Source organism: Bubalus bubalis, chromosome 4 (assembly GCF_019923935.1).
Source record: "Bubalus bubalis isolate 160015118507 breed Murrah chromosome 4, NDDB_SH_1, whole genome shotgun sequence".
Lineage (NCBI taxonomy): Eukaryota > Metazoa > Chordata > Mammalia > Artiodactyla > Bovidae > Bubalus > Bubalus bubalis.
This window is the reverse complement of record NC_059160.1, coordinates 82,208,817-82,224,539: the sequence shown is the minus strand read 5'-3', so window position 1 is coordinate 82,224,539 and position 15,723 is coordinate 82,208,817. Positions and strand designations below refer to the sequence as shown.

Sequence of the window (15,723 nt, the reverse complement as noted above, 5' to 3'; positions counted from 1 at the left end):
CAGTGCCTTTTATTCTCAATTGCCTCATATTCTTATTGGAATTAGGCTAGATATAAATATACCAATACACACAGAAACACACGCATACACATGTTACACACTTCAATCCTAATGCTAAAAGGTCCCTGGAGAGCGCCTGTTCCCATCCCCTGACCTGATGAATGAAAAAGACCCAGCACAGGGGATTCCCACACCCTCTGTTAATGGGGGGGTCCTAGATCCAGAACCCAGGTCTCAGGACAATTCCCAGTCCATTGCCCTTTCCATTAACTTTGAAAATACATTTTAAGTCCATGAAAAACATGATTTGCTTATTGCATACCACTTGGAAAAGCTTAATAATCGCAAAAGCAAAAGGTATCTCCAAGAACTAATTTTCATCTTTATAGGAAAATGAAATGAGCCCAGTCTATTTTTTCTTTAGCAGAGCTATTTATATTCAGCAATGTGCATTACTTTGAGGAAAAGGACATTAGTATAGTCGGTTTCTGCTCTGCTGGTTCTTTCCTCCCCATTACCTTGAGCTAAAATATAAACTCCTTAGCACAGCATCCAGTGTCCTTTGGATTTCTACTTTCCTGCCTGGGCTTTCAGCTCCACCCCACCCCCACATACACACAACTCCTCACTTTCTACCACTCCAAACTGTTTCTGGGTTTCCAAATTGTGGGTTTCTCACATTTTCCTGCGTCTGCACTGGCTGTCCCCTCTGCCAGGTTTCCGTCTTCCATCAAAACCACCCGACCAGATAACTCTTCCATAAAGACTCAATGTCACTGCCTCGAAAACACTCGCCTGGCCCCACAGATGTCCTTAGTTGCCTTTTCCTTTGTGCTCCCACTTTGTAGATGCCTCTTCAGTGTTTATCTCACTGCCAGGCGAATAATGATGACATTTGTCTCCCTAATAAACCCTGCTTTCCAGAACAAGACAGTTGATTTTTTCATAACTATCTCCACATCGTCTGCCCAGCACTGTGCTCAGCGCATAGTAGGTGATCAACAAATGTTCTCAGGAGGAAAAGAGGGAGAGAGGGGAGGAAAGGAGGCCATTATTTGGGATGCCAACAGGAAAAAAAAAAGCCCTTCTATATGCTTGCCTTTGGACTGTGGTCAAAGAAAAGAATGTTTTGCCCGCAGCCAGTGGCCCCAAAATAGCTGCTTAAAAAGAACCTTTACAGAAAATCAGGCAGCCCAGGCCTCGGGTAAGAAAGCCACAGGCACTCTATTGGCTGCCACATTCCTTCTTTCTCTCTAGACTCATGCCTGGGAGCTACTGCTTAGTGGAACATTCTCTTCACCCTGCGTCAAGACAGAGAAGCATTTGCAAAAGCCCTGGGTCCTGAGCAACGTGCAGAACTCCCTGTGCTCTGCTACCAAAACAGCATCACGCTCAAGGCTGAGAATGATGTCGTAGCAGCCCAGGCTGTGTGCCACGAATTTGTTTTCCCACTCGCCCTGGTCTCTTGCACTTTACTTAGTGAAACCAGTTTCTCCAACTGGGAAGGAACAAAAGAAACACACACAGGTCTGACAGCTGAGTTCTAATCCCCACTGGACCCTGTGCTGTGAGTACATTTTTCTCTTTTTTCTCAGTTTCCTCTTCCATAAAATGAGTCTCCCACAGCTCTTTTGTAATTCTGTGTTCAGAGCGTACCGAGGTTGTAGAAATACACACTTAATCAATACGAGTCATCGACCAACACATGGTCGATGTGAAGACACAGTTCCACATGCATAGGTGTATGTGAGGGACAGAAAGAAACCTTGGAGACAAGCCTTGCCCTCCAAGGGCCAACAGTCTAGTTGGTGGAGCTTTAATGCACACAATTCATGCCAAATAAGAGGAAAGCAGTGTGCAAAGCACCAGGTGATAGGGAGAAATGGTAAAAACTTTGCCACCACCTAGCTGCTATGTCAGCAACCTCACTCATAAACAGAGTAGGAAGAGAATGAACCACTTAACTACTGATAACAACACAACTCGCATCCCCATCCTTATGGTGATGCTCATAAGTCAGTGAATAAGCTAAGGTTTCATTTAGACATTTTAAAACAATTTCAGCATCAAATCAGAAAAGCGAGAAGAGAAGAAAAGAAAACTTCACCCTCCTGTATTAACCCATAAGACTCTAATACAAATAATGTCAATAAGAGTAACAACAGCAACTTCCCCAGCTCTGGTCACTGAGTCAACTGATGGGTATCTGCATTATGAAAAATCAAATGACTTGGATCCGTTTTGGAGGACTTTGCTCCCATGGAGAGTGCTTCCCTGACACTCACATCCACCTCAATTGCGGAGGAAAAATAGTATCAATATATCCCCACCATGGTTGTGACAAGAGCTTCATTTCCTTTGGCGGTGTTTTGAGAGTTGCCCCTCCTTTCTCCTGCTTTCCTCCTTCCTCTTGTCACCCACACACTTTTGCTGATTCTTGCAAAGAAAATCAATGTGCAAAGACAACTTCCCACTGTATTCACATTTCTCCCAGGCCCTGCTCACAGGACTGCCTGCCTGCTTTAACCTATTTAACGAGACAGTAAGAGAATTATAACTGCTTCCAGGCAAACTCCAGTTTCAGACTAGAGGAGATTGCACATAACTTGCAAATATTAAAGTTCAGGCACCACGCAGAATCACGGGCTGGGATCTCAGCATCGTCGAGTCATTCATTTGGGAAAATTCATTGATTTCATTTTCAGCTTTTTTTTCTGTGGGGTTTGAGTTTTCTTCCCTTTTTCTCATATTGATTTATTCTGCTGGGGTGGCTGGAATAGTACTTTTTAGCAAGAGTGGGTTGTAACTCTGAACCTCTATAAAGAAGATTAAGCCTGTTGATTTGCTTGGCACCCTCATTTCCTCTGTTCCTCTATTAAGCTCCTCAAACTTCATCATTTCACCATATAGAACACTAAATTAAAAGAGAAATGCCCTGTCAGATAACTAATTCTGAAAATTAAAATACTACCATTTGATTATTGTTTCAGTCTCCCATTTGCCTTTTAACCTAATGGAGTTAGTAAACTCATTTCCTTTGTACATTTCTCTCAATCACATCTCGAGTGACAGGTTATTTTGCTAATGCTTTCAGACAGTAATGGAGAATCATGTGGTCAGCACACTAACATAAAAGACTAATTTCCAAGTCCATCAGTGGCTCTCACTCACCAGAAAACCACATCCTGGTGGAGGCACCGGCCTGGGAGCCAGTTCGCAAGGGATCAGAAACGCTGCCCGCACCCTCTTTCTACCCCATGGCTGTCTCTGGATTTTCAGGGTTGATAAGCAATGCCAATAGCTTCTTTTTTTTCCTCATGAAATGGCATGCAGCCAGCACCCCACAATTACACCCTTCCCATCTTAAACTCCAGAAGAAAATGGATGTAAATCTAGCAATCTCTATTCGAAAGTTGCTCCTTTTTTACATGTAGAGCCCATAACTGTACTATTGAGTATGTCATTTTTTTTTCTTTATGCTTGCTTGAGCTTCATATTATTTTAATACCCCACATAAGTTGTGCTCAGGGTGGGAGCTGGGGTATGGGATGGAAGTATGACCAGGAGTTGTGGAATTATTAATGAATAAACTCCAACATCTACGAACTTCTGTCCCAGCCAAAGCTCTGATGAGGGGAAAAGCTAATTCAGACATTGCAGGTCATACTTGAAGATATTTATAGAATGCCATGTGCTATCTATAGGAGATCTTTAAACCTGGGGGCCAAAAGCATAAGCAACATTCTGAAGCAGGAATTGCCATTTTTTATAAAAAGGAGAGAATAGGTAGTAAAATCTAAGATCTAGAGAAGCCAATCCATCAGTGATTCAACTACAATTTCCACAGTTCCTTTTAGACAAAATAAAAAAGAGAGAGAGAGAATAAAGCAGCATTCAACCCAGGATATTTCCAGAAAGGTCATTAGAAGCCATTATGCCACTGTCTTAAGCTTTGTAGACGTCAAAGTGAAAGAATTAGTCTTGGTACCTCTGAAATAAAATAGATAGGGTCAACAGCTGTAAGTGAAAGGACATTTATATTTCTTCTTTGTGATTTTTTTTCTCAAACTCACAGGTATGTGAAATCAATAGGGTCATCTGGTTTGAAGGATAACTAAGGAAGCCAGAATCCTAGAGCCAAAACACCAATCTGTTCTCCAAAACCAGCCCCCACATTTTGACTGTGGAGGTCTGCCATTCATCTTGTTCTCCAAAGTTGGGGGTCTGCTATGGGGCTTCTCCAAGTAACAGCTGCACCCCTATCACATACAGACCACACTGGACTTCACCTGATGTCTAATGTGGCCACTGGGATTCAGGTCCACCTCAGATCCTTTGGTTGAACATTGTTAGATCTTGCCCCTAAACCCCAACGGCTGCTTCACCTAGCATATGCCTCCCCATCAATGGAGTCTCTACTGCCCAAAGGCATGGCGCTGAACTCCTGCAGACCACTCCAGCCTTGGCTGCATCACCTTAGGGCTTGGCAGATGAGCCCTACATGCCCCCCACCTCACTCCCTCCTGCCCAGCAGCTCTCCATTGGGTCCCAGTATTCACTTCTCATACTGTGTATATTAAGCACCTACTCAGTTCCAGTCATTGTGCAAAGCACCACAGTCACGACATTGAAATAGGCCATACTCTGCCTTCTGGGCTCAGACTAGTGGAAGGGACAGCAAATCAGAGACCACGAAGATTGCTGTGACAGAGGAGGAACCCTGACCTGGCATCCTCCTCCCACTCACCTTTGAAATGGCCTCAAATCCTCACACACAATTTTTACAAGAGATGATCAACTGGGAACCGCTGACTGTTGACACATATGAGGAGGTGAGGTGTTAGATGCTCAGTCATGTTTGATTCTTTGAGACCCCATGGACTGTAGCCCACCAGGCTCCTCTGTCCATGGGATCTTCCAGGCAACAATACTAGAGTAGATTGCCATGCCTTCCTCCAGCGGATCTTCCCAACCCAGGGATGGAACCCACATCTCTTCCGTCTCTTGCATTGGCAAGTGAGTTCTTTGCCACTAGAGCCACCTGGGAAGCCCAATTCCAATTGAAATATATAATTCCTGTTAAAATGAGCAATGTGGAGTAGTTCAGTATTTCCCCACAGATTATAATTTCAGGATCACTGCTGGCCAAACTCCTCAGGGCCTGGTGCACATTCATTTAAGGAAGACTCATTGGAAAAGACCCTGATGCTAGGAAGGATTGAAGGCAGGAGGAGAAGGGGACAACAGAGGATGAGATGGTTGGATGGCATCACCGACTTGATTGACATGAGTTTGAGCAAGCTCCAGGAATTGGTGATGGACAGGGAAGCCTGGCGTGCTGCAGTCCATGGGGGTGCAAAATCCATGGAGGGGCATGACTGAGCGACTGAACTGAACCGAACTGAACTGCCTGAAGGATACACAGATTAGCTGGTCCACTTTGAGGATGTAAATAAACTGCTCAACTCTCTCTGAGGACCTCCATCAAACCTCTTAATTTAGGGGTTTGAGAGAACTCTTAGGGCTCCATGGGACATACCTTGCTCTGCACAGTCTAAAATTTAGCAGAAGAGGGTAGGTACTCCTCTCTTCTTGAATACTCTCTTCTTTTGAATTCCTTGCACACCATTTTCTCCCTAACTCCTTCCAACTTAACTTCTTAGTCAATATGAAGGTTATTTGCTCTTGTCATCCAAAATTGAATCGTCCCCATCAAACTTGTTCCTGCTTTTAGGTTCATTTGTGACCCAGCCTCTGTCCATCTCTCAAGGCTCATCCAAACCTCCACCACTGCCCTCAGACTGCAGCCAGATGGGGCATGTTTCAGTTTCTCAGGCTTGCCATATTTACATTTACCAGATGGCTCAGTGGTAAAGAATCTGCCTGCCAAAGCAGGAGATGCAGGAGACACAGCCTTGATCCCTGGGTTGGAAAGACCCCCTGGAGGAGGAAATGGCAACCCACTACAGTATTTTTGCTTGGGAAATCCCATGGACAGAGGGGGCTGGTGGGCTACAGTCCATGGGGTCACAAAGAATCAGACACTACTGAGCATGCACACACACCTCACTTTTACACGTGATATTCCCTCTGCCTAAAATGCTTGAATACCTGTACACACACGCACATACTCACAAACACACACACACATCTTTCCCTAGGTTAGCTCATCTTTCAGGTGCCTCTTCTTCCCGGAAAACTTCCATGACTCTACCTCTGTCTCCTGCAGCTGTGTAGCTTGCTCCTGCTATGTAATACCACAACACTCTGGACCTCTCACTTTAATGTAATTGCTATACACTCTGTGAAGTGTCTGACACAAAATGAAGTGAATTAAATTGCTCCTTCTGAAACATGGATTTTCTGAAGAATGAGTTGAGGGATACTCTGAGAAACAGCCTCAAGAGACATACTGTTGTATGCTTCTGTGAAGATTTTGTTGAGGACATTGTTTATCGTTTTTATAGAGCCTTTTTCATGAAGATCTGGGGGTGAGGGTGCCACTTTCTGCTCTTGATTTAGCAATAGTAGTATTTCTCTTGATACAATTCTTTAATCTTAAATACATTATCAATTGTGTAAGGATTATGTAACCTTTGTTATACTGGCTGCTATAAACCTAAATAATAAATTGTGCCCCATTCTTTATGGGGTGAATTTTATGAATTTTTCTCATTTCTGTTTCACATTTCATACCTATTTTCGAATTACAATTTCATGTTAGCTTGCTGCATGTTACTGTTGCATAATTGTAAGTGAACAAAACTTTGATGGAATAAGGTCAGATTTAATTAATCAAATAAACAAATGAAGTGATAAAGGAGTAGAAAGTTGAACAAAGTAGAATCTATATGAGGGAAGAATATATCAGTTAGTATTCTTTAATTTCAAGTCATTTCAACCCCTAACTGGCTTAAACAACAGCAAGATATTGATTTAATTTGACAAGCTCAGTGGCAGTTGTTTTCAGATGGGGTTTGATCCAGAGGCTCAAAGAAGATCCATAGGGGTAGAGACTCTGTCTGTTTGGTTTACTGTTGAATTTCCAGCAAAAAAGGTAGCTGGTACAACAGTGCCCAGTACAGATTTGCTGAATTTGTTGTTGTAGAATTCCTACAATCTTGTACAAAAATCCCAGGACCTGGACTTGGAACACATGCCCTTCCCTGAACCAGTTTTTTGATCAGGAAAATCTAGCGCTCTGTTTCCAGGCCTGAGTCCCATGATCCCAACAGCAAACCAGGGAGGAGTCTCCAGTGAAACCTTGTGCACTCACAGTGAAGGAAGGTGGTTCCCCAAAGGAAATCTGGGCGTTACAAAGGAGAAAGAAATGCTGGATTGGCAGAAAAACAAATATGCACATCAACGGACTATCAAGAAGATGATATCTGAGTTGAATTTTAAAAGATAAGCAAGAGTTAGTAAAAGAGGACCTTTATCAGTGGGTAACCTTCTAGGTGTGTTCAAAGCACAGAGGCATAAAATAGCTTGATGCTTTCGAGGAACTGTAAATAACTTAACACGATAAGAGCAAACAAGGATTGGGAGTGGTAGGAAAAGAAACTAGAAAGATTAGCAGAGTATAAATATGAAAGACCTTTTAGGATAACCAAATAGGGTGCAATGTATCCGGAAACTGCTGGGAAGCCTATGTAGGATTCCTCAGCAGGCAAACATGCCTTACAGCTAAGTCCATGCAGGTCATTACAGGGGCAGGATGACTCATTCTGGAAATACTCAGTAGGGCTGAGTCTGCAGGTCAGGAAAACGTCCCAAATGTGGGCAAACCAGACACAAGGAACAGGGACCAAGCAAAGCCTAGGAACCCAGAAGACCTGGGAATCAAACAGAGCCTGCCAACATCATCAGGTTCTTGCTTTTTTAAAATACCAAGCTTGTGGCCTAAACCATCAGAATTATTCATCTTCATGTGAAAATATTCTTCAATGAGCCAAGGCCTTCATAACATGACTTGGTTGGGAATTGTATGTTAGCTGGGGCTGCCATAACAAAGTACACAAATTGGATGCCTTAAGCAAGAGAAATGTATTGTCTCACAGCCCTAGAGGCTAGAAGGCTGAGATCAAGATGTCAGCAAGGTTGGTTCCTTCTAAGTGTTGCAGGAAGGGGCACCCCTTCCAGGGCCCGAAAGGGAGCTCTTGTCTAACACTCAGAAATGAATGGTCTGAGGAGACACACATGCTGACAAAGCAAAAGGCTTTATTGGGAACAAGTGCCCTGGAGGAGAGTAATAAGGTAAGGGAACCCAGGAGAACTGCTCTGCCACATGGTTCGCAGTCTCAGGTTTTATGGTGATGGGATTAGTTTCTGGGTTTTCTCTGGCCAATCACTCTACTCAGGGTCCTTCCTGGTGGCGCACGCATTGCTCAGCCAAGATGGATGCCAGCAAGAAGGATTCTGGGAGGTGGTCGGACACGTGGCATCTCCATTTGACCTTTCCTGAACTCTTCGGGTTGGTGATGGCTTATTAGTTCTGTGTTCCTTAGTAGCACTCCCTGTTGTAAAATGACTTAGTGCAAATGGTTACTATGGTGCCTGCACAGGGTGGGTGGCTTCAGTTAGTGTGCTTCTCCTAACATAAGGACCATGAGGAAAATCTATGCCCAAGTCTCGTGCTGAGATTCTGGTGGTTCCTTGGCTTATCTATAAGACATATCACCTTGACCTCTGCCTTCTTCACGTGGTATTCTTCCTATGTGCATGTCTGTTTGCTCTTTCTAGAAGAACACCAGTCATACTGGACTAGGGCTCACCCAAAGACCTCATTTTAACCTGATTATTTCCGTAAAGATTCTATTTCCAATAAATTACATTCTGAGATACTGGAAGTGAAGACTCCCAACTCATGAATGTTTGAAGGACACACTTCAGTGTAAAGATATCATTTACAAAAATATGCATTTGTTATCAAAGCTTTAAAAGAAAAATAGACATTCCCTAAGTGAATTGATTTATTTACAAAAGATTTAGAGATTCTCTTCACTGGGGTTGAGACCTGGGCATCTCCAAGATGCTGGCTTACCGCTCTTCCCTCATAGACCCTGACACCAGACTCATTGGAAACATGGCACTGTTGCCTATCAGAAGTCAGTTCAAAGGACCTGCCCCTAGAGAGACAAAAGATACAGATATTGTGGATGAAGCTATCTATTACTTCAAGGCCAATATCCTCTTCAAAAACTATGAAATTAAGAATGAAGCCTATAGGACCTTGATATATATATATAACTCTCTACATTTCCAAGTGTCAACAGAAACCCCAAAAGTGCAGTTCTAAAAGCCAAGGTGAGAAAGAAATGTATACACTGGGAATCACTAATTTTCCCATTTCCAGAGAGCCTTTGGTTTTGCACTTAATGCCATTTACGCCAAACCTGCAAACAGGAGGATGAAGTGATGAGAGCCTACTTACAACAGCTGAGGTAAGAGGTTGGACTGAGACTTTATGAGAAAGTTTTTGACCCTCAGAATGATAAACCCAGCAAGTGGTGGACTTGCTTTGTGAAGAGACAACTCATGAACAAGAGTCTTTCAGGACCTGTACAGCAAAGACAGCCTTGGACAGACATGGTCTCCACAGCTGTGGGCAGCATTTACAGCAAGATGTGCACAGTTCTTTGCCTTTATTTCATAAAGTTTTATACAGAGGAGAGAAGAGAGTGTGTCTTTACTTGAAGAGCTCTTTATCAAGAATTTGGGGTGGGTTGGGTGTGGAAGAATGAGTTTGGTGATTCGAAATGTCTTCAGTATTAAGCTGGTGCTTAATAAATAATAATAAAGAAATATCTAAAAAAAAAAAAAAGATTTGGTACCATGTAGGTTTGTGTAGACAAAGAAATAACACCATTGGAATAAAAGACCCAGAAGAAACTGAATAGTCCACAATAAAGAATACTTTTTCAGATTAAGTCCAAAATGGTTCTTTCCTAACTTACAGGACTTTGCTTGGAGGCTGGTGTAGAGAAGGGTGGTGTGAGACAATGCCTTATACACCAGCACTGTATAAACTTTCCACCTGCTGAGTCGTTTCTGCATGCCTAGCATTCAATCCTCCCAGCAGCTCTCTGGGGATGGATATTATTATCCTCATTTACAAATGAAGAACCTAAGCACCACTTTAATCCTAACTACATTATTCTAGGCTGCATTTGGGAAGCAGCTGGGCTGAGATTTGAACTCAAATTTCTCTAACCACAAATTATCACATGTACCATCCAAAGTCTCTCAGTCATGTCTGACTCTTTGTTATACAGTTCATGGAACCGTGAACTTCCTGAAGTTCAAGCTGATTTTAGAAAAGGCAGAGGAACCAGAGATCAAATTGCAAACATCCGCTAGATCATCGAAAAGCCAAGAGAGTTCCAGAAAAAAATCTATTTCTCCTTTATTGACTATGCCAAAGCCTTTGACTGTGTGGATCACAATAAACTGTGGAAAATTCTGAAAGAGATGGGAATGCCAGACCACCTGACCTGCCTCTTGAGAAATCTGTATGCAGGTCAGGAAGCAACAGTTAGAACTGGACATGAAACAACAGACTGGTTCCAAATAGGAAAAGGAGTATGTCAAGGCTGTATATTGTCACCCTGCTTATTTAACTTACATGCAGAGTACATCATGAGAAATGCTGGACTGGAAGAAACACAAGCTGGAATCAAGATTGCCAGGAGAAATATCAATAACCTCAGATATGCAGATGACACCACCCTTATGGCAGAAAGTGAAGAGGAACTCAAAAGTGAAAGTGAAAGTGGAGAGTGAAAAAGTTGGCTTAAAGCTCAACATTCAGAAAACTAAGCTCATGGCATCTGGCCCCATCACTTCATGGGAAATAGATGGGAAAACAGTGGAAACAGTGTCAGACTTTCTTTTTTTGGGCTCCAAAATCACTGCAGATAGTGATCGCAGCCATGAAATTAAAAGACGCTTACTCCTTGGAAGGAAAGTTATGACCAACCTAGATAGCATATTCAAAAGCAGAGATATTACTTTGCCAACAAAGGTCTGTCTAGTCAAGGCTATGGTTTTTCCAGTGGTCATGTATGGATATGAGAGTTGGACTGTGAAGAAAGCTGAGCACCAAAGAATTGATGCTTTTGAACTGTGGTGTTGGAGAAGACTCTTGAGAGTCCCTTGGACTACAAGGAGATCCAACCAGTCCATTCTGAAGGAGATCAGCCCTGGGATATCTTTGGAGGGAATGATGCTGAAGCTGAAACTCCAGTACTTTGGCCACCTCATGCAAAGAGTTGACTCATTGGAAAAGACTCTGATGCTGGGAGGGATTGGGGGCAGAAGGAGAAGGGGACGACAGAGGATGAGATGGCTGGATGGCATCACTGACTCGATGGACGTGAGTCTGAGTGAACTCCGGGAATTGGTGAGGGACAGGGAGGCCTGGCGTGCTGCGATTCATGGGGTCGCGAAGAGTCGGACATGACTGAGCGACTGAACTGAACCATCCAAAGTAATTTTGGGAGTCCTGGTTGAAGATCAAGTGTTCACCTTTGCAACAGGTCCAAAAGATGCTGCTCAGTGCATTGTCTAAACAGACAGTAATCCCCTTAACTGGCAACTGTGAACACCCTACAGTGCCCAACATGTTTGCTACCAAACAATAAGTGCTCAACAAATGAAGCTTTTGTGAGGTCACCACAGAGCTGTAAGTCCTCTGATATCAGATTGATTTATTGATTTATTTCTCATCATAAGAAAGTAGCATTGTCTCCAATTAATCGGGAGCTCCAACTGCACCTTTCATAAATATCTTTCTCTTGAGCTTCTCCGTACCCAACTCTGCTGGCCACAAGTGCCTACTGGTCCATCAGAGAGGATTTTCTCATGAAGATGCAGCTGCAGTTCAATGATGCTTTCCTCCACTCCATCCTCCACTGATTCTGTTCCACTGTGTCATTCAGTTTGTTGGAAAACTACTTTCACTTGAAGGTCTCCACTGAAACAATAGACAGGCACCCACAGATGGAGAGTGGACTCTTCGCCCTTATAAGTACTGATTTTCACAACCTCTATGGGTGGAATAAATCATTTTGTCAGTCTTCTTGGCAGTTCTGGAGTTTAGGTAGAAGCTAAAAGGCTACAGCTTAATAGAAGCATTTGTAACCCTGTTAAGATAAACACACACAATTCCAAAAGAAATGCTGAGAAGCCAGACAGCCTAGGTTGTTTTCCCCCAGATTCCCATCAGGTACAAAGTGGAGTTGTACACCAGGAACAAGTGGAGTTACTTCAAAACCAACAGTCTTGTTTCCTGAAAGATCTGTGCTCAAGGTTTAGAAACTCAGGAGTGAATCTAGAGGTGAGAAAGTTTTCACAGTGCAGAGAGATCTAAATCAGATTTGGAATTGCAGAGCACAGGGCTGGGGCCAAACGTTTCCTTAGATTTGTACTGTTTCCCCTTCATTTTGTCTTAAATGTTATTGCTTTGTATCCTTTTTTCATCAACTCAGAATTTGTTCAGTATTCCCTTATTTTACTCCGAGTTAAAATAGAAGAGATTTGGTGCTCTGAAAATTTCTGAAATTGGCTGTTTTGATTTTCCTTAAAAAGAAGGCAATGGGACCCCACTCCAGTACTCTTGCCTGGAAAATCCCATGGGTGGAGGAGCCTGGTAGGCTGCAGTCCATGGGGTCGCGAAGACGCGAAGAGTCGGACACGACTGGGCGACTTCACTTTCATTTTTCACTTTCATGCATTGGAGAAGGAAATGGCAACCTACTCCAGTGTTCTTGCCTGGAAAATCCCAGGGACGGGGGAGCCTGGTGGGCTGCCGTCTATGGGGTCGCACAGAGTCGGACACGACTGAAGCGACTTAGCACCAGCACCAAAGAAATTTAAAAATTAACACCTCCCGCCACCCCCTCCCCCAACGCATGCACATATCCTCATCTTTCAGGAAGATGTTACAGTGTCCCAGAGGGTTGTAGAAGGGATTGAGAGGTCAAAGAATCCCTAGATTTGCAGAGACACCTGTCAGGTTGGGCTCAACACCTGCTGTCGGATCCACCCTCTGCAACCCCGGGGGAAACAGTACTCCCGTGGAATGAAACTCCACTGATTTGTAACTGGAACGAGTGAGGGGGGTTAAGGTTCTAAGGCGACCCAGATGTCAGGGCAGAACTTTCAAACAGGCTGAACTCCACTTCATCTGAGAAAATGCGCCTGAGAGCCCAGCCCTGGAAACTGGGCAGACTGAAAACATGGAGAGTAGCTTGGCCAATGGAAAATGATCATCGTGATGAAATTAATATTTTGAATACGACTTTAAGTGCGACACGGTAACTTGGCTCAGGCCTGGACATTGCGATGAGTTGAGGTTTTCACATGCACTCCTCGGACTTTTGAGTTTTTATTGAGATGACCAGGGTGGGAGGGGAGAGGAGGGAACGGACTTAAGGCTGAAGCTGTGGCTTCTTGCTCGGAGGTGAGACAGCCCAGCCTGTGGGATTACACGAGATAGGATAGAGTACAATCCGGTCCCCAGCGAGGCGAGGCGCGCCGGAAGGAATCGAAGTAAGAGTTTAATTAACTATTCCGCCCCGACTACGCCAAAGGAAAAGAAACCCAAATAGGCAACCCCGAAACCGTTTGATCAGAGGAAATTGGGTTTGTCTTTTTTGCTCCTTCACCCTTCCTGTCTTTCCATCCATCAAAATGCTTGGTTTAAAAAAAAAAAAAAAAGCGTATAATTGGGGGCGGGACAGAGAAGACCCGACTGCACTTGAGAACCCCGGCTGCGCCTAGACGAACTTCATCCCGCAGATTGCCCGTACTCAGCTCAGCCCTCCCGCGGCGCCCAGCCGGTCCAACCAGCCGGGTCTCCCCGCGCCCTCGGCCGCCGGAATCCAGCGCCGACCAGCCAGCCTTTCGCAGCCGAGCCGGGGGCGCGTGGGCGCGCGCGGCCCGGATCCCGCGGCTGTTTCCGCGTTCCGCGTTTTGGCTCGCGCCGGGCGGGCGGCCGAGGGCGGGGTGCGCGGCGGCGCGGAGAGGGCTGAGGAGCCGGGCGCACTCCGCCTGCAGCCCCGCGAGCGCCGCCTCCCGCGGCCGCCGCACCAGACAGCGCGCTCCGGAGCGTGCCCGCCTCGCGCCGCCAGCGCTGACCTCCGCGAGGGGCGCCGCGGCCGCAACGGCCACGTCCCGGGTTCCGGATGGTTCCTGTGCTGCGCGCCCTCGCCTGTCGCTGACACCGCGGAGCGCGGGTCCGCAGACCCGCCGCAGAGCCGACGACCGTCCAGCCGAGTCCCGCTCCCTCTCTGAGGTGAGTGGGCTCTGCAGAGGGGCTGCGGGTGCGGCGGTGGGGGACTATCGCCGCGGGGTAAGGGCCGAAAAGGTCCGCGTCACTGCGGGGCATCTGACACTCAGAGTGGTTCGGTGTCGCAGAAGATGCGGGAGATGGGCATAACCGGTTTGTTGGGCTGTGTAGACAGTGAAAGCAGATACTGGGGCTGCGGCACCAGAGGGCTTCAGATAGGCTGCCTGCACCGCTCCTGTTGGCTGCAGCACAACCAACTCTTCCTTTTATTCTTTCCTACGTGGAAACCCGTTCAGGGGCCCCAGAGTTGGGGCGCTGCGGGGCGCAGGGAGACCAGGGCGCATTGGTCAGTGTCCGCCGCTTAGGATTGCCTGTCACCTACCGGCGTCCAGAGGCAGGGTGCCGACTCTCCCCTAACGCTCCGGGGAAAGGGTCGATTGCTTTTTTCCTGGGGTGCATCAGCCCCCTACCTCCCGCCCTAGCAGTGGTGTTTTCTGCATGTAACACGAATATGGGAAAGAATGGGAGCGTCGACTTCCTTTTAGACAGAAAAAGTTAAAGAAACTGGGCATGTTAATAATTAGCAGGACCCGGACTCAGGATGCAGCAGAAAGCTGTTAAATTTTCATTACCCTCTAAGTAAAACAAACGGCATCGCCAGTGACTATTGGCAGTGCCGTGTTATTTTGGGGACTTTGGGGAAATTGTCCACAGATTGTCTTCAGGAGGCTGAAGAAGGAGGTGGGGGTGGGGGAAGGACGGCTGGCACGGCTCTGCGTTCCAGCTTGCCTAAGGAGGGTTCAGAATCACAAGCCAAACACGTTTGGTTGCTGATTTCTTGAAGAGTATGGGAGGCAGAGCCTCCGCGGCCCTGAGCAAGGTGAAGAACACAGCATGGGAACTGCCTAAAGGAAAAGAACATGTAAGGATCTTGCCTCTCCCAAGCAATTCAGCTGCATTTGTGCTATAAAAAGCATGCATATATATGTGGCTTTTAGGATGGGTTTTATGAAGAAGAGGTTGTATGTAATGAAATTGTGTGTACCTGGGTACAGTTTTGTCTACCTCCCGATTTTAACCAGTACTTCAGAAGGGTGTTTGCTGCTGATGTTATGTAATCAATGTGGTTCACTGTCAGATATTTTTTAATGTGTTTTTGGAGTAAAAGGAACTTCCATCTGTTACTTCAGACAAACCCAAGGTGTAGAAGGGTGAGGGTTGCTGAATATTTGCCCTGGTCTGGCTCCAGATGTGTGAGCTCAGCTGTTGCCTGTCACTTAGGTGACAACTGGCCTTTTCCCACTAAGCCTTTGCTGTCTCCATTATCCTCAGTGAAGTGTTCAGTCGCCTTCTATTATCAGAGTGGACTCTAGCCGCTTGGGAGGCGGTAGCCTTGTTTGACCATTCCCAACAATATGTCTGTTTTCAGACTT

At 45.4% G+C, this 15,723-nt stretch overlaps 1 pseudogene; it reads left to right on the top strand.

Annotated features, from left to right (window-relative positions):
• The first annotated feature begins 8,992 nt into the window (after positions 1-8,992).
• On the top strand, positions 8,993-14,295 carry LOC102399015 (annotated as a pseudogene).
• The last annotated feature ends 1,428 nt before the right edge of the window (positions 14,296-15,723 follow it).